Source organism: Saccopteryx bilineata, chromosome 2 (genome assembly GCF_036850765.1).
Source record: "Saccopteryx bilineata isolate mSacBil1 chromosome 2, mSacBil1_pri_phased_curated, whole genome shotgun sequence".
NCBI lineage: Eukaryota > Metazoa > Chordata > Mammalia > Chiroptera > Emballonuridae > Saccopteryx > Saccopteryx bilineata.
Window position 1 is genome coordinate 306,906,230 of NC_089491.1, and position 18,144 is coordinate 306,924,373.

Genomic DNA, 18,144 nt, shown 5'->3' on the forward strand with positions numbered 1-18,144 from the left:
GTTTAAGTGACAGTTTGTTCTTGACCTGAACTGATAGTGGAGCCCTAAGCTGAGTGAACTAATTCAGGAGAGGCCCTATCTTCCCTCGGAGAATCCTGTAGCTTGTAAAGTCCAATGTAGGGAAATAATTTCAGATACACCCCAGTCTTCATATCTCATCTCTCCCAGAACAAGCAACACAAATCTCACAACCTCAGAAAGTTAGAAATAAAAGTTTATAACCTCTCATGGACCTAATATTCTCCCTATTTGTAGGACCCACTACCAATCCTTTAATTTTGATCTCACTTCCATGAAGTCAGAAGAGGTCAGAAAAGGAGTCCAAACCCAAGTGCTCTGGAGGGTAGCCCGCCAGTCTGCCTTTCTCTTCTATGCTCCAACCCTACCCCGCTCCCAACACACACATTTACAAACCAGGAGGATAACCTGGTAGAAAGATGCCTAAATCCTCCGAGGCCCCTTAGACTTCTCAGCCCCCAGCTGTATGGAAATTCTGCAGCTTGCTGCAGTTGTCAACAGGTCAGGAACAGAAGTTCAGGTCTTCAAACTAAGCACCACTCAATTCCAAAAAGCTTTTGGAGGGAAGGGGAAAGTAAAATGCTCTGGTAGTTGGTGAAACAGGGTGGCACCTTTTTACATAAGAGGATAGAAGGACCTCTGAGGAGAAAAGACAATGAGTTTGAAGCCTATGAGTGTTAAAGTTTCCTGGGGTGGCAGGGATAGACAGCTTTTAATTCGGATAAAGCCTAGGGCTACGATGAGGTCAGCAGGGGAACAAAGTTGGTCAGCAGAAAGCAAAGTTCACCTCTGCATGAGTGAGCACCAGAGGGTCTCAAATCAGCATTCCTCCCTCAGAAAGGCATGTGTCACCTCTCAGACATGCTGACTGAAGTGGAGGAGCAGAGCTCTGTGTAGGTGAGCATACAGAGCGCTGCAGGTGGGCTGAAGGCTTATCCTAAGATCTGTTCTCAGCTTCAGGGAGTGGTTTCTGTGTGTTAAGGAGGACCCATTGCCACACATCAGCCATTGAAATGTGAAGGGGCTCTTCCTGAATGCAGCATCAGAACATTGGAGACCCTGCCTTGGTTAAACAGTTCCCACTGACTTGAATTCAGTTACCAGGGGCGTAGCAAGAAGCTCTGGTTAGCCTCTCTCTAATAAATCGATGACATCCTTACTTCTAGAAAGTGAACAAAGCACAAGAATGATCAGATAAGGACCTGACTCTTATCAATTACTTTTCCAAAAATCACATGTGGCCAGAGTTTCTACTGATTCCAATCAATCCGGTTCTTAGCAGGATCCCCCAGGATAGAAGTGATTACAGAATCCCTCACCCAACTGGCCTTCTGCCTCCTGTCACAGATTTTTAGAGCTACTCTGCCTCACAAAGAGTTAAGCAAGCAGGGTTTTGTTGTTGTTTAATATTTTATCTATGGATTTTAGAGAGAGGATATAAAAAGGGAAAGGTGAAGGGAAGAGTGGGAAGCATCAGCTCATAGTAGTTGCTTCTCATATGTGCCTTGACCAGGCAAGCTCAGGGTTTTGAACCAGTGACCTCAGCATCCAAGGTTGATATTTTATCCACTGCGCCACCACAGGTTAGGCTGTTGTTATTTTTTACTATCACAATCCTTTCTCTTTAGATGCCATTAGAGAATCCTGGGGAACAAGGTCTGGAAAGAACCTGAGGCAGTGTGTTCAACTCCCTTCATTTAGAATGGCATAGAGATAAGCAGTACACAGACTTCTGTCCAGTGTAGCTGCTCCGGCAAGCCTGTTCTGAGAAGTGGGAAGGACTATAGTAGCAAGAAGCCCATCTTGATCCTTATTTAGAACTCCTTAAGCTTTCAAGAAGATGTTGAGAACAATGTTGCTAGAATGCAAATCGGGAAATTAGATTTTATTTTCTCTGTCTCCACCCACTATAATGTTTGTTCTTTGAAGGCAGATTTTCTTCATCTTGTCCACCGCTTTATTCCCAGTGCCTAGAGGAGAACCTGTACATGCTGAGCATTCAGATAATATTTTTATTGAATAACCAATAGCAGCCTGACCAGGTGGTAGCACAGTGGATAGAGCGTCAACCTGGGACGCTGAGGACCCAGGTTCAAAACCCTGAAGCTGCAGCTTGAGTGTGGGCTCACCAGCTTGAGTGCAGGGTCACGGGCTTGAGGTTAAAAGTCACTGGCTTGAAGCACAAAGTTGCTGGATTAAGCCCAAGATCATTGGCTTCAGCAAGGGGTCACTGGCTCAGCTGGAGCCCCCTGGTCAAGGCACATATGAGAAAACAATCAATGAACAACTAAGGTGCTGCAGCAAAGATGCTTCTCATCTTTCTCCTCTTCTGTCTGTCTGTCCCATTCTCTCTCTGTCTCATTCTCTCTCACTAAAAAAATAAAAATAAAAAGAATGAGATTATAGATAGAAATAGTGCTTGTAAGTCTTAGATGAAAGATGTCCTGTGTCTAGAATAGGATACTCAAGTGATGGGAGAAAGCTTAATTTGATCTAATAAACTTTGTTATCTAGCCCTTTGAGCAGAAGGGCTTCTAATCTTTCCCCACCAGAGAATGGAAAATTCCAAGAATACTTCACTAGCAATAACCATTAGCTGTAACCACCATGCTATACAACCCTGGATCTCTAGAGAAGAAGCAGTCTAAGTCAGAATTCCTTATTTTGAACTTCTCCTTAAGTTATCAAAGAGCTTCTTCCACTCACATAGGCAAATAATGACAAAATGTTACCATATTTCCCCATGTATAAGACAGACACTTTTTTCGAAAAATTTGCAGTCTAAAAACTAGGTGCATCTTATACAGTGGTTGTGGCATTTCAAATGCCATAGATGGAACTGAGGATGAGGCAATATATGAAGACAGTGATTTGTCATTAGATACAGATGAGGACAAGCTAATAGATGGGAGTTTTTACAGTGATGAGGAGTTGTATGAATTTTATGATGAATAAAACTTGAGTTCAATAACTTTATGTAATACATTTTTTTTTCAAATTAAGGTGCATCTTATACATGGGGAAATATGGTACTTAAAGTGAGAACACATGGGGTATGTGGGGAAAAAAGGAGATCTGTTTCAGGTTTCTCTAGAGACACGTACTCAGCAGGTCAAGTACTAAGCTGTTGGCACAAAGTCAAAGGGGCAGTGCCCAGCTGGGAGCCCAGTTTATTTCTCCATGAAAGTTCCTGCAGGATTCTGAGGTGTAGCAGGTGCCCATACTTCTCTCTTGGCTCTGAGCTCTTAAAATGTGAGCTCACTGCAACTGCTGAGCTTGCCTAGCCCCTAACCTTACTAGGCAACTGGCAAAGAATAATCTGAAGTACTCACACTGCCTCAATCTCAGACAAAATGCTCAGATGTCTGGGAGGTAATACCTCCTGTCAGGTCAGAATTAGTCATTTGGCTCTGGGCATTCTGAGTAAGGTATGTTCTCACACCCCATTTCTAGCATTTTGTCAGCCTAAGGGATGATAGGATGGAAGAGTGAAGTCTCTCATCTCTTCCTGCAGGGCCAAAGAGTCATATTGTTCTACAAGATCATAAAATCATTTTAATTTTTTATCTTCTAAAGTCTTGTAACATTGTTCTACAATTTGTAATGACACGTGAAAGCATTGTCATATCAATTCTAGGTAAGACAGCTGTGACCCCACCTTATAGACGAAGGCATTAAGGTACAATGAGATAAAAAGTGACTTGGTCTTTGGCAAGTCAGTGACTGTCTACCTGGCATTCTTTTTGTTACACCTTACTCCTTCCTTGAGTCTGACATTTTCTGACAAACATGTAAGAGATCCTTTCAAATGCAGGCATCTCTAGGGTTGTGCTTGTAGTTTCCCTGTAAACATCTTTGATGCAAGCATTTCTGCAACAAAACTAATTGGCCATAAGGCAATTCTGCCTTAAAAGATAAAAAAACCAATTGACAGTTTGGTTTATATTTGGCAGACTTAATGTATTTAAGCTAGTTGTCAGTTTGGTTTCCTTTCTCCATAGATGAAGTTCTTGAAGTTATGCCAATTTTTACATTATATAAATCTCAGCCCTCATAATGGTCTATACAGTGATGAGTAGACTTGTTAGTCTCAAAATAGTGGATGATAACTATGTGTAAAGCAGATTACAAAGCTCCATGTAATGCCAGGTTGCATATTCTATGAGAATATGATCACAGATCAGTTTGCAAATCCTTCAGAGAGCACAGTCGGCCCTTGCATTGCTCAAAACCAAGTTTACCAGGCTGTGCAAATCGATACTGTTCTTAATGAAAGAGGAAATTTTAGCAATAACGAAAAAGTGTCATGACTAACAAGGAGACAAATCAGAAAGCAAAACAAACAAGAAAAAGTGTAATACAATGAACAGAAGACATATTTTCATTTATCTCAATCAAATCGTTTAAATTATTTTCTTAATTTTTTATGTTTCAACATCTCCTTTTCGATGTCCCTCTTTTATGGCAAAACTGACTTACAGCCAATTAGTTATGCGACAAAAAGTGTGTGGGGACATAGTTGCAGGAAAAGGCTATCTATTAACCTTGCTCTTTCTCTTTCAGAATCATCTCCAGCATATCCCAGGCAGTGAGGTGAAACAGACCCCATCTCCTGTTCCCAATATTTCTGAGAAGCACCCCACCACCACCACCACACACACACACCCTGATAACTCAATCTGCAGCTAGGCTCATCAGCAAGTTCCAGAAAAGAGGACTTGCCTGTTGGGACAAGAACTTCATGGCCTAAGCCGCCAAACTATAAACAATAGTCAGACTGACACTCTGTTTCCTCCAATTTTGTTCAAGGAATCCGTTACTCTTGGAATCTTTCCCAGGGTGCTAAAGAAGAGATAGGTCTCCAGGCCATGAGGAAAAAGAGTAACTTCCCTGTAGAGGATAGAGGAGGGTATTTTAAGGATCTCAAAGAAACCCATCCCCTGAATCTCCCCTTCCTAAAGCACCTATTAAATCTGGTACAGTGCGTGGGAAATGAGGAATGAATGGAAACGGGAGAAAGGAAACAGGAGGGGCCAGGAGCCTAGGGCTTCAGGCTGGGGCAGCACTGTGGCCAGACCTGCCTGGAATAATAAGCGGCTACACTCAACTCTGGCCTCCGGGCTGCAGGTGGGGCTGCTCAGCAGAGCTGGCTCTTGTTCTCTGTCCTCTTCACTGGGCTGAGAGCCTGTGCTCAGGAGTGCGGTAGGGTGGCACTCGCAGATGCTTTGGTTGGAGTGCCAGCATCACTGCCATGCAGGCCGTGAGGGGTAAAGATGGGAAGACCTGGGTGGGGGGCAGGCTAGTTCCAACTTTAGAATGCACTGACCTCAAATAGAAAAATTGCTTCAGGGTCAACCCCAGCCCACCCTCGCCAAATAAAACCTGTTTTCTTTTCTCTGATCCACATGTTCCCTTCCTCATCCCAAATGAGGTTCTATTTCTCCTTATTTTCAGGAGTGAGGGTGGGGTTGGAAAGGGATGGAAATATTCCTGTGCACCTACAATTAGACAGTTACCATGCTAGGCACTTTATATGAAAATGGGAGACCAATCATATATTATACATGTGGCTATATACGTACATATACACACATATTACTCTATAGTGCCTAGCATAAGGGCTGATGTGTAGTAGTTGGTCCATACACAGTCACCATTATTATTATGACATACATTGTATCACTGGATCACTTTATTTCAGAGCAGGGAAATGCTCTCAGAGAGCCAGAATTTGTGCCCAAGTCTGAATTCAAAGTCACCCTACCTCAAGTACAAGGACATTAAGAAAATGGAAACAAAGCTATAGATTTACTTCCTAAACCTTGATGAGAAGGTCCACAAAAACCTATCTGTCCCTTGCTTGTGACCCATAGAGGCTCTGAAACAGGTCTGAAAAGTATCATACCTTTTTAATTTCTTTGAACTTTCTGGACAGGTGTAAGGATAGGTCCAGGGCTTCTCAGGGGCAGACACACCCCATCTTCCCCCACCCCTACCATATATTTGTATCCCCCCTGCCAGAATACAGTTGGCTCTGCACTGGCACGATGCCAAGCATAGCCAGTTCCCACCTGGAGACCCTGAAAGTGGGGAAGGAGCCATCCTCACCCTATCATCTCACGCTTTTGGCCTTGCAGCACGTAGTGATTTGGGAGAGGCTCTGTATGCTCTCTCTCTTCTTTACCAGGGGCGTTTCCTGTGCCATCTCCTACAAGCACTCCCACGCTTCTCAGAGGGCCATATCCTGTCAAGTAATCTGGCAAGCTCCTCAGCATGCAGGCTACCTAGCCAGAAACAGCCCCCTTTCCCCCTGCTGGCCCTTTCCTCTGAAGGTCTAAACTTCACACAGAGGCAGCTCTGTTCCCTCTACTTTACAGGCCCCTAATTTCCATGACTTGGATTCTAGTCTGTCCTCGCCAGTTGCCACCAGCCTGGTCTGGTGGCCATTCTCATCCAGGTCCCCAGTCTTCCTTTCTTCCCCATGCCTGCCTGCCCTAATTGCTGTTCTAATGCCTGCTGGCTTGCAGGAGCAGACCTGAGCACACACCCGCCCTTCACTCTACTGAGGCTCTGCGGAGGCCTGTGGGAAGAAGGTCAGAGGCAGAGCACATTGGCTCAAGTTCAGGTGGTGGGCGGCACGGCCTGTTATCATCAGCAACCACCAGGCGCATGCCAGGAAGCCCAGTGAGGGCTGAGGCACCAAAACCAGGCCTCTGCACTGGCCACAGGACAGCACTGTGGCCTGTGGGCCTGGGCCTGGGACATTATGCTAATTTTCAGCCCTTCCTAAAGAGAGACTATCACTTCCTGGTTAGGAGGCGGTACACACACACACACACACACACACACACACACACTCAGTGCTCTCTCTCTCTCTCTCTCTCTCTCTAGCTTACCCTCCCCCTCCTAAAGCTGTCCACCCTGACAGCGTTTTCAATTCAGCAGCAGAAATGTAGTACTAAAATCAAAGCATCTGTCTGGAGAAAGTTTGTCACTCTCAACCCCTGGGTCTCAGGGATGACCCAGAATGCATCCCTTCTCTCCCTTCTCCCCAGAGCCACCTGTTACTGCATGGCCAAGCTAAGCCTATGCATTCCCAGGACCCAGTCATCTACTTCTGAGTGCACCTCCCAAAGAAATTCTCACACAGGTCCAAAGGGGACACGTGCAAAGATGTCAGTGGAACACTGTGGTGACAGGGAATTGAAGGCAACTTGCGATCCCTTCCCCAGTGATGGACAAGCTAGATAACAGGGGATATCATGCACCAGTTAGAAACTCAGATCAGACGTACACAAGACAATACTGGTGATCTTAAAAATAGTGCTTAGTGGGGGAAAAGTGCTAGAACAGCTTTTATGCTAATTAAAAGCACATGTATCTAAAGCAATTCTACACATTTTAAGGGCTATATTTAAACAAAAACCTATATTAGAATGCTGCTCATAGGCAAGGAAGGGAACAGATGTGGGATATGGGGAACCACTGAGCAAAGGAAGGGCCAATGAGTACATTATTGATCAACTCAGTACTCTGCACCCAAGGTCCAAAAAAAAAAAAAAAAGAAACATACCATGATTCCATGATGCTGAAACCTTTCAGCCCTGGAAGAGCTGTACTGTCTAATGTTACCATAGTTATGACAAAATTTATCAGTTTTGGCCAGACACTTTCAGGGAACAGGGTGAAGGTAGGGCCCATAGAGAGCATAAACAGTCTCAAAAAAGTGATACCAAAAGTTGACCCAAGGTTGCCAGTCTGTGTGTGATCATCTAGCCTGTTGATAGCCCATGTCAGAGACCCCAAGAATCATCGAGAAGAAGACAGGAAGCTTCATGGGATGGGCCAGGAAACCAAACCAGGAATGTACCTGAGGGGGCAATGCCTCCATCCCGTCTGCCTCACCACGCCTCCATCCAAAAACAGCATCAATATATCAAGATGAAAAAGGGCAGTCCCTGGGCCCAGAGCCATGGGGAATGTACCCTCTTTCAAATAATCTGAGTCATAATGGCTCATGTTGCCTCTATGGCCTCCTGTGACTCAGGGGTGTGGGGGTGTTCACAGCAAACGAGAACTCAAACAAATGTAGAGAATGAAACAGGAGTAGTGACCATGTCCTTCAATGAAGGACAGAGCTTCCAGGTGGGAGGGACAGTGCCATCTAGGTCGGTTGTTTAATGAAAGGGGTGCTGGCAGCCTCTCTTGATCCCTCCTATCCAATCATGGGACACGCTCAGGATGCGAGTTATCAAACTATCTGTCTTTCACGCTAAGTAAGGTGCAGCTCTTTGGACCTGGGATGGAAGCTACCAGGCTAGCAGATAGAAGGTAGGCCTTGAGCAGTAGCATTCAAGTGTCTAGGATGTGTACTCTCTTGGGCAACACAGATTGCCTTTCTTGGGGCTGCCGTGGTTTTTCCACATTTTGGTTCCAAGGGAACAAAAGGGCTTTTTAGCAGCTGGACTGGATCCTGTGTTATTTTTAGAAACAAACTTCAGCAGAATCATGCCATGCTCATGGAGAGGGAGAGGGAGGTCAGTCCCCTTGGCTACTGGTCAGGATCCTTTTGCTCCCAGGCCTCAGGTTCTGTTGGAGCTTTCAAGGGTGAGGAGAAAGCTGTCTGGCCCCAGACTGAAGAGACCATGTTTCATCCACCAAAAGAGAGTGCTGTGGGCAGTTGCTCTTTCCTCAGGGGCCCAGCAAGAGAAGAAGCAAAATAACATTCCTGTGGGATCCAGACAGTACTCAGAGTACCGCACACTAGACCTCATGCCACTCCATGACAGCCACCTGTAGAGTACAGAGACCCATCGGCTTTGCCTACTTCAGCCTTCTCTCAGCCCAACTGTTTTCTTGGAAGTTCCAGGAAAATGGGCAAGAACTCCACCTGAGAAGAGGGTGTTTATCAGTAAAGAGAGCTGGGAGTACTCTCTAATAACCTGTCACCTCACTGCCCTAGTTTCAGTCTTTCTTGTTCATCCGTTGCGTAGACAGGAAGAACCACTAAGTCAACCTGGGGCTTGAGAAAGTAGACTGATCATACTCCCTTCTAACAAGTTCCCTGACAAGGGGATGCTGACACTGCTAGTCTGGGGACCACACTACCTAACACTGCAGACGTTAGGAGGCATCTCTGCAAACAACGTCATGATAACTTCCAACAAAACAAGGCTAACATATTTGAAGGCCTTGAATGGGGTCCTGTCCAAACACTGTCCCAGATCTAGGTGGACAGGGGAGAGCCAGGAGGGTCTTGTAATATGTCCCCTCCTGCTTTCCCTCTCCCTCCTCCGGCCCTTCCAGGATGCTCTGCTTCCATTTACCTCAGGGCAGTCCCCTTTCCCAGAGAGGTCCCTGATCTTCTGTGAGAAAACGGGGTGAAGAGGACACTCCTGGACAGGCTGTGGCTGAATCCAAGGCTTATTCAGAAACTTAACACGAGCTGCCTCATCAGGGTCAGTGGAACACCCAGAGCCCCTTCCAGTTTGCTGAGCACACTCTGTACTCCTGTTTCCTCCATCTGCAGGAGGTAAGAGCTGGGGGTGGGGGGTGAGCAAGAGAACAAAAGACAACCACCACTTGCTTCGGGCTTCCCAAGCATTACGGCCCCCTGACACATCTGGGCCCAGGCTACCTATTCCCTGCCACGCCCAAGGTCCCGACAGCAGGGCTGGCCCGTGACCCGCTGCGGCAGCTCCGTCGTGGGCAGAGCACCTGCACTCTGCTCTGAGGGGGCACAGGCAGCGGCCAGGGCGCAGCTGGCGGGGCAGCAGCAGCTGCTGTTTTCCAGTCGGGTGACAGGCTGCTATAAACACTCGGCTGAGGTTGCTATGGCAAAGTGAGTGTGCAGCTTGGCCAGGGTGCAGCTATTTATGTGCCTGTAATGGCAGAGTGGTCTGTTTTTTATTATTTTACTTTTAAAGTTTTCCTTTCCCAGCCCCCTAAAACAGCTTAAAAAAGAAAAAGGAAAAAAGAACCACCACAACTTTCTCAGGAACAAAAAGAATAGAGCCAGAAAATACAGCTTAGGATTTGAGCCAGCAATAAGATTGAAGTGAGGGGTCTGGGTAAGAGGGTAAGTTCCTTTAAAGAAGGGAAGGTGGAGCTTCTTGTCCATCCACGCTTCTGCCTCAGCTCATCACAGAGAAAGGTCAAAACTCAGGGTCTTCTAACTGCTGCACCCTTACATTATTGACGGAAGACTAAGCTACTTGGTCTTCTTTCTTGTCAAAGCCAGGCTGCAGCCGCAACGTTCCTCACACCCCTCCCCTTCCTCCATCCCCCACTGGCTGCCAATGTCATCAGGATGAAGATATTGAGGATTCCACCTGGAGTCAGGGGAAGAGAGCCTCAAAGCAGAGTTCCTCACGCCCATGGAGCCTGGCCACTTCCTGCTGGAGGTCTGAAAGCAATGAGCTCCAGAGGTAACACTGAACGGACACATGTTTTCATCCACTTGTACAGAGAATGTTCAACCTGTTCTCCCTCCTTGGGGATCTCTGGGGTGAAGGAATACTTCTGCACAACAAGATTTAAAGTTTCAGTTAGGGTGGTGAGGACCCTAGTTAGTACCAAGGAGTCAGTATTCAAGATTCAGATGCTGAAGAATGATCAAAAGTGAGGTCGATTTCTCCTGGGACACATATGTCTCCTGGGTACCAGGTACCTAGAAAGGCTTTTGACAGAGAAAGTAGAGAGTGATCAGCCATTGGAGTCATACACACAACTAAGGTGAAAGTGTATACTGACTTTGATAAATATGCAATAGGTGGTCAATCATTAAATGACATCTAAGTAGGAGAATGAGAATCACCTTCCAGAAACAGCTAGCTGGAATACAAAAGATGATGCAGGATTTCATCATCCCTCTTCCTTCACCTTATTCCAGCTACTTTGGACTGGTATGTCCTTAGGAGGAGAATCCACCACTACTTCAGCTGCTGATGGGCACATCAGTCAGATAAAAGTAAAGTTAGGGCAGGGTTAAGAACAGCAAATCCCACAGACTGTTCCGATTCCTTCCAGCTTAGATTATAACTGAATGCCTCTCAGATGACACCATGGCTCAGAAAGGATATCAATGAGAACAAACCCACCAGAGAGAAGAGATGGCAGGAGAAGGGGAAGGCTGCTGCTGATTCCATCAGGGAAGTACCCTCTGTTGCCCCAGGAGCGGTCAAAGTCCTAGCTGACAGCCCTCGTTAGCTGACAAAGTCTTGCTGGGAAAATCAGGACTTGGGACAGAAATCAGTCTTGGCAGCACCTTGAGGTCAAAAGAGCAGAGCAGGCGTAGTTTCTAAGCCTGTCAAACCAACTGTCATCAGCATCTCACTGTTCCTGTAGGGTAGGAAGGGAGATGGGAGGAGGTGAGGAAAGGGTTCAGTATGGGGCGCCTTGCTGGACAGCTGGAAGGAGACTGATAGAAGGCACCGCAGGTGAGCTAGTGGCTCAGCTGACACTCCTGAGACTGTTTCCAAGTCTCAGGGTACTAACTCAAGCTGAGTGGCCATTACTTGGAAATACATGAAAAGACAAAGAGAAGCAGACAAGTTTCAGAGACACCAAGGTAGGGTAAGCTTCCAAAAATCACGGGTTAGACGGAACACCTATTCACAAAAGGTGAATCCATGGTGATCCATGGTGATGGACACAGGGCCCATTGTTGAAAGAGACAAAGAGCAGGACACAAAGGTGACGTAGCCCCAGCTAGTCATTGTTGATGGACATCTGAGGGGAGCGAAAGTGGAAGGACTGTGTATTCTTCCAAGTGAGCAGAAAGGTTGCATCACCTCTCCATCACGACCTGTGCCCCAGCGCCTGACCTAGCCTGTGGAGTTGATGAATGAGCCACCCTGCTCTGCTGATTTCCAGAGAGAATCACTTATCTATAAATCCCCAGAACCAGTCCTTCAGCACTTGCCCCTTCTCCACTCCTCCCTTTTGGGACCCCAGAGTTAGTAGACTGAAAGAATTGGAGGCATATCTCCCATGCTCTCCAGGACATAGTACAGGGAGGGCTTTTTTTTCTTGGTGTGAGCAGAAGGGATGCCGGCTATCACTGTGGGAATCATCCACTCTCTAGGCCAGGGAGAGGCAAAGGAAAATATAAAGAATTTAAGTTCTCTCAATATCCATTCCATTCCAAACTCCTACACATAGCATTTTAAACACCACTCCCGAGCCTCTGAGGAAAGACAGGGGAGGAGAACTATGGTGATGGTGGTGGTGGTGAGGAGGTTTGTAGGAAGTGGCAAAAAGGATGTTTTCTGGATTTCTGAAGCACTGAGTTATGTATATCCCTTTCCCATCTCTCCCTGTGTCCCTCTCTTCCTCCCTTCCTCTATTCTCTCTCTCTCTCTCTCTCTCTCTCTGTCTTTTCTCCACCTATCTACTTCAACCTTAAAATATTTCCTATTCTCTCATTTGCACATCTGCAGAGACAGCCTACTTGGATGGAATTCCATTCTCTTTACCTGGGTAATTTCTGAAACCAATCAGCCCTATCTATCCACCTTGGTTCAAATAGTAGGAGGAATGAGAATACGCTGAGAAGTAAGTCGGGCACTTGTGGGGCTGCCATGGCTAGCACCAACACAGGGCCAGTAAATGTCACTGGAGTCATGGAGGATGGGCCAAAGGCACAAAAGATAAACCTATGAGCCAATCTGTACTCTCCCAAATCCACCTGGAGCTTTCCTGGCTAAGTAAAATATGGAACATCTAACTATGCATGAAGCAGAGTCAAATTGCTAATCTGAGGACTCAGAAGCGAGGAATCTAACAGAGAGGGAAGAAGAGGAAGGATATGAGACCATTCCTATAAATTAAAAACTAAAATCAGGATTTAGTATGCTCAGCCAAGTTTCCAACCCAGCATAAATAAGGAAGTGGCCTGATGAAGGAAGGGGCTGGGAGACTACATAAATATAAAGGCACCTAGGACTACAGTCTGACTCTGGCTCCTTTCATTGTTCTCGCAGGAGTTTAAAATTTGAGAACTGAGCACAATAAGGTAGCCCTCCCTAACTATACAAGCTGCCAGATGGCTCCACTGTCACACTTCAATTCTACTCTGAGAATGTAAAGCCTGGGTAGGGAGTAGGCATAAAGATGCTAAAATCCAACTCCTTAGTGACATGGCTGCCTTCTTTCAGCTCTTCCCACTACTGTGCAAGAATTCAAGGATTCACTGAAGGGACCAGAGAAGGACTAGCAGCAAAAGGCACCCTAACCCAGCAAAGCCAGACCTTTGTAGGCATCTCACACTATTTGCCTAACATTTACTTCTATAAAAGTTTGCAGAAACACTCTTTTCCCAGCTTCTCTAGTCTCACACACCCTGGCCAGCTGTTCCAAATTAGTAAGAACTCCATCACCAGAGAACAAGTCTTTTCTGAGTGGGGGAGGGGTCAGCGCCCTTCCTTCAGGGTTTCAGCCACAGAACTCTCCCCTCTGTAAGCAGTCAAACCCAAAGAGAAGTCAAGGACACACCAGCTTGCTTTCCCCACACCCACTTCCAACAGCCAGCTCAAGAAAGAGGACTCCTTCGTGGGGAAAGTCCCAGAGTAGTGAGGCCATGGAAACTTTGCCGTCTAAGGCTGTGGAATTCTTCTGCTGGGCTCCTGCAGTTAATCATCCCAGCTGCCTGGATTCCCAACTTGGGGCTTTAAAAGGTAGCACCAAGCAAAAAGGACAAACATGTCAAGGAGAAGAAAAAGCAGGGGAAAAGTTGGTGCAAGCTGAAAGATAACCACCTCCAACCTCAGTCTTCTGAGTAGTTGAGTGTGAGAAGGGAGAAGAAGAAAAGAGAACAAGAAAAATAAGTGTAGACAACATTTCAGAATACTTTTCCGGACTCCCAGCTAATGTAACTATATTCACACTCCAGATCCTACAGAGAACATTGCTCCCATTCTTAACCCACTTGTAAAAGGATTATCTAGGGGTTGGCTGTTTTGAAATGTTCTTCTTATAACAGATCTGAAAAATTAGAGGCTCCTGTCCCCCTTTGGAAAGAAGTTTTAGAGAGCTTGCAGCTGGGAATACGAGGCTTTGGAACATTAACTTCCAAGATGGTAGAAGCGGCCTCTCAAGCCATGTTGCCATGGTTTTCAAGACAACAAACAGAGGTTTGGTCCTAAAGAGGGGTGGGATTGTAAACTGCCTTTTTCTTCCTATGGGAATAGTTTTAAGAGCCAAGATAGGAAGGGAATATGGTAAAATGAGAAGATTACAGAAGGTTACAGGGGAAAGAAAATGGACAGTCCTGACAGTTCCCATTTTTCTTGGAGATGCCAGGGTGGAAGGTCCCATTTATAGAATGAAAAGGCACTACTCAGGGGTGAGATAAACCTAGGAAGTAAATAGAAAGATGAACACCTGCATATACGAGATGTTTAGACCTAACATAGGAGGCAGGGAAAACAGAGGCAAAATTGAGCTGCTTTGGGGAAAGGCAAGGTTCTCCAATGGCTCTAACTTTTGCCTGCAGAAGGAAGGTGAGCCATGGCAGGGTGGCTCAGTTGTTTAGAGCATATTATGATATGCCAAGGCTGTAGGTTTGATTCCCAGTCAGGGCACATACAAGAATCAACCAGCCTGACCAGGTGGAAGCACAGTAGATAGAGCGTCACACTGGGACACAGAGGACCCAAGTTCAAAACCTTGAGGTCGTCGGCTTGAGCAGGGGGTCACCAGCTTGAGCGCAGGGTCGCTGGCTTGAGCATGGGATCATAGACATGACCCAATAGTCACTGGCTTGAGCCCAAGGTCACTGGCTTGAGCAAGGGGTCACACTGCTGTAGCCCCAGTCAAGGCACATATGAGAAAGCAATCAATGAACAACTAAGGAGAGTAAGGAGCCGCAACAAAGAATTGATGCTTCTTATCTCTTTCCCTTCCTGCCTCTCTGTCCCTCTCTCTTTCTCTCTGTCTCTGTTATACACACACACACACACACACACACACACACACACACACACACACACACAGAATCAACCAATGAATGCATAAATAAATGGAATTGTGGTTTCTCTCTCTCTCCCCCTTCCCCTTTCTCTCTAAAAGTCAATCAACAAATAAAAAAGAAGGCAGATGCGATAACTATCCTCGGAAGTGGTGTGTAGAGGTGCTGTTCCCACTGCCCACTTCCTACACTGGCACCAGTACACCACTTTCCCAGGTCCCCTGGTCAAGAGTCTGCAACTCTCCTAAAGGAAGCCGGAAGGGCAGAACAGTGTCAAGTGCCAAAATGTTACCAAGTCCTCCCAGAAGGATCTGTCAGCTGAACAAGGCCACCTGGCCAAGGAGTCCCCTTTCATATTCCTGGGCAGCTTTCTGCATTCTAGGAGAACCCTCTGGATGCCTTCTCTCCTCCACCACCTCCAGAGCTGGTGCCAGCTTGGCTCTCACTGGAGAGATGGGAAGGAAACCGACTTGCTTAGGACTCTGCTACACCCAAAGAAGTGAATGTGGCATCACTGTAGGTTAAGTACCGTGTATACCCTGCTGTCTTCTCAAAACAGAGAGGGGCCAGGGGTCAAACGACCACAAGATAGGAGGCAGGCCAGACATAATCCCATTTCATCACTAGCTAGGAAGTTCCCGACTTTTTCTGAGAGCAGATATGCCACTTTTCCTACCAACTACGTCAAACACCTCATAGGATCCTGGAATCACAACCATGCAGGGGCCTTTGGGGAAAGCCTAATACAATTTTACATTGTAGTATATATTTTACAATGAAGCATCTATGAGTCTAACACTGTCTAGGCACTGGAACAAAAAGGTAGGCTATAGATTGGAAAGCAGGATATAGGTAGATACAAATAATGCAAAGAAATCTGTGCTATTTGTCAAATGAAGAGCAAGAATCACCTGTGCATGTGACCCAACACTTCTAGGTCTGCCCAGCAGGCCATCTGTAGCAGTGAAGCTGCTGCAGGAGTTCATTCACAGCATGAGCCTCCCTAGAGGGGTCTCAGGCTCATACTTTGAGTCAGGTGGAGCTTTCTTAGGGCTTCTCAGAGCTGCTATATACATGAGCAGAGTGTGCCCTGAACATGGGCACCTGGTAAGAAGGCTGTTGGGAGATGAAACACTCTATAAGTGTTGTTGGACAGACCATGAACCCATGGGCTTTATTCATCTGAAGGGGACATCTTTCTAATGTCTTAATTAGATGCCTTATGGGCTAGCAGCTGCAATACAACTGCAGAAAGAGCCTAGAAGAAGCTAAAATACGTGCTCCACGTCCTACAAAGAAAGTCAATGTAGCACAATGCCAGGGGTCACAGACCCTAAGAAATATCTAAGGAAGAAAACCAGAAGTGAATCAGAAGTGAATCCAGTTTGACTAGGAGATGTACCGGAAGATGCCGAAGAAGCCAGGCCCAGGAGCCCACCGGGTGCTCTGTCTGGGGGCCAGACAGCCCAGTGTTGGCCGAGCAATTCCTCCTCACAGCTGACAGGCTCTCCTTTGACAGCTCTTCCCAAGGAGCACTACACTTGCCTTCCCCTACCAACATCCTCCTCTAAATCCATTCTCTCAGGGCTTTCATTTTCTTACTTGAAAAAAGAGAGATAATGGGAGTAACCTACCTCTTTTGTGTCTAAAGGCCCAGTGCCCTTAGGTAAAGATCAACTACGTTAAGAAGCTATTGAACAATGGAAGCAAAGGAAGGCTCCCCTCATTAGAGGTTCCCGGTGCCTCTGCCCCCCTTGTTTCTGTATATTCCAGGCCTGGGTCTGCATCCTGGGCTCAATGTATCAGGCAGATGTTGGTACTGCCATTCACGGACTTCTCCAGCATCTCCAACTTTTGCAGCTGTATCTGGGGAATCTGTCTGCCTGAGGTTCTCTCTAAAGTGGTGTTGGCAAGAAAGAAAGGCAGAAAAGTTCATGAGAATCAAAGAAGGTTGTAGAAAGAACTCACATCCGGGTAATGCCTCATAATTTCAAAGCACTCTGATGTGTTATCTTTGGGATAACCTTTTCAGACAGGACTGATGATATTTTTTCTGACGATTTTACAATGCATGATCTTAAAGGTGACATACAACTTAAAGCCATACAACTACAGAAAGAGCCTAGAAGAAGCTAAAATACGTGCTTCACGTTCTACAAAGAAAGTGAAGAGAAACAGGAATCAAAGAGCAAGAGAGTAGAATAGCCTGTATAAAACAGCCAGAGAATTTTAGGCCCAGCCCAGGACTTTGAAGCTAGAGGATTCCTGTCCTGATGAGCTCAGACAATTGATATGGGTTTTCCTACTTCCTCCCAGAGGCAACTGTGACACAATTGAAGGTGTGTATTACCCTCTTAGGCCACAGTTATCCTTGAGGGTACAGATTGTGGCCAAGATAGAGACTACTCAATTTCCAGTGCCTTGAGAGGTATGAAAAACTGAGAAGGGAGAGCAAAAAAATTAAATAAATAAATAGAATAAAAATGGAGGAAGATTCAGAGAAAGGAAGGAAGAGGTCCCTCCCCCTGGGGAACTCCCAGACACAGAGTCTACATAAAGAAGACAGGAAGACAGGACACACCCGAATTAGGAAGCTCTATAATTACAGTATAGTATATACAGAAATACCGAAGTATTTCCAAGCAGGAGACCAGAAATGACAGAGTTGACAAGAAGAAATATACAGGCCCCGGCCGGTTGGCTCAGTGGTAGAGCATCGGCCTGGCGTGCAGGAGTCCTGGGTTCGATTCCCGGCTGGGGCACACAGGAGAAGCGCCCATCTGCTTCTCCACCCCTCCCCCTCTCCTTCCTCTCTGTCTCTCTCTTCCCCTCTCGCAGCCCAGCTGAGGCTCCATTGGAGCAAAGATGGCCTGGCCGCTGAGGATGGCTCTGTGGCCTCTGCCTCAGGCGCTGGAATGGCTCTGGATGCAACAGAGTGACGCCCCAGATGGGCAGAGCATTGCCCCCTAGAGGGCATGCCGGGTGGATCCCGGTTGGGCGCATGTGGGAGTCTGACTGCCTCCCTGTTTCCAGCTTCGGAAAAATGAAAAAAAAAAAAAGAAATATACAACAAAAACAACAATAAAAAAACAAACAAAAATTCAGAACTCTAAGCAGGCAAAACAAAGGCTCCTCTAGTCTCTACTGCCTATGGTACT

The 18,144-nt window shown here is 46.4% G+C and overlaps 1 protein-coding gene across 6 annotated transcripts in view; it reads right to left on the reverse strand.

Moving 5' to 3' along the window:
- ATP2B4 (ATPase plasma membrane Ca2+ transporting 4) overlaps positions 1–18,144 on the reverse strand; it is a 102,550-nt gene that overhangs the window by 54,909 nt on the left and 29,497 nt on the right. The gene's annotated exons all lie outside the window — the stretch shown is intronic.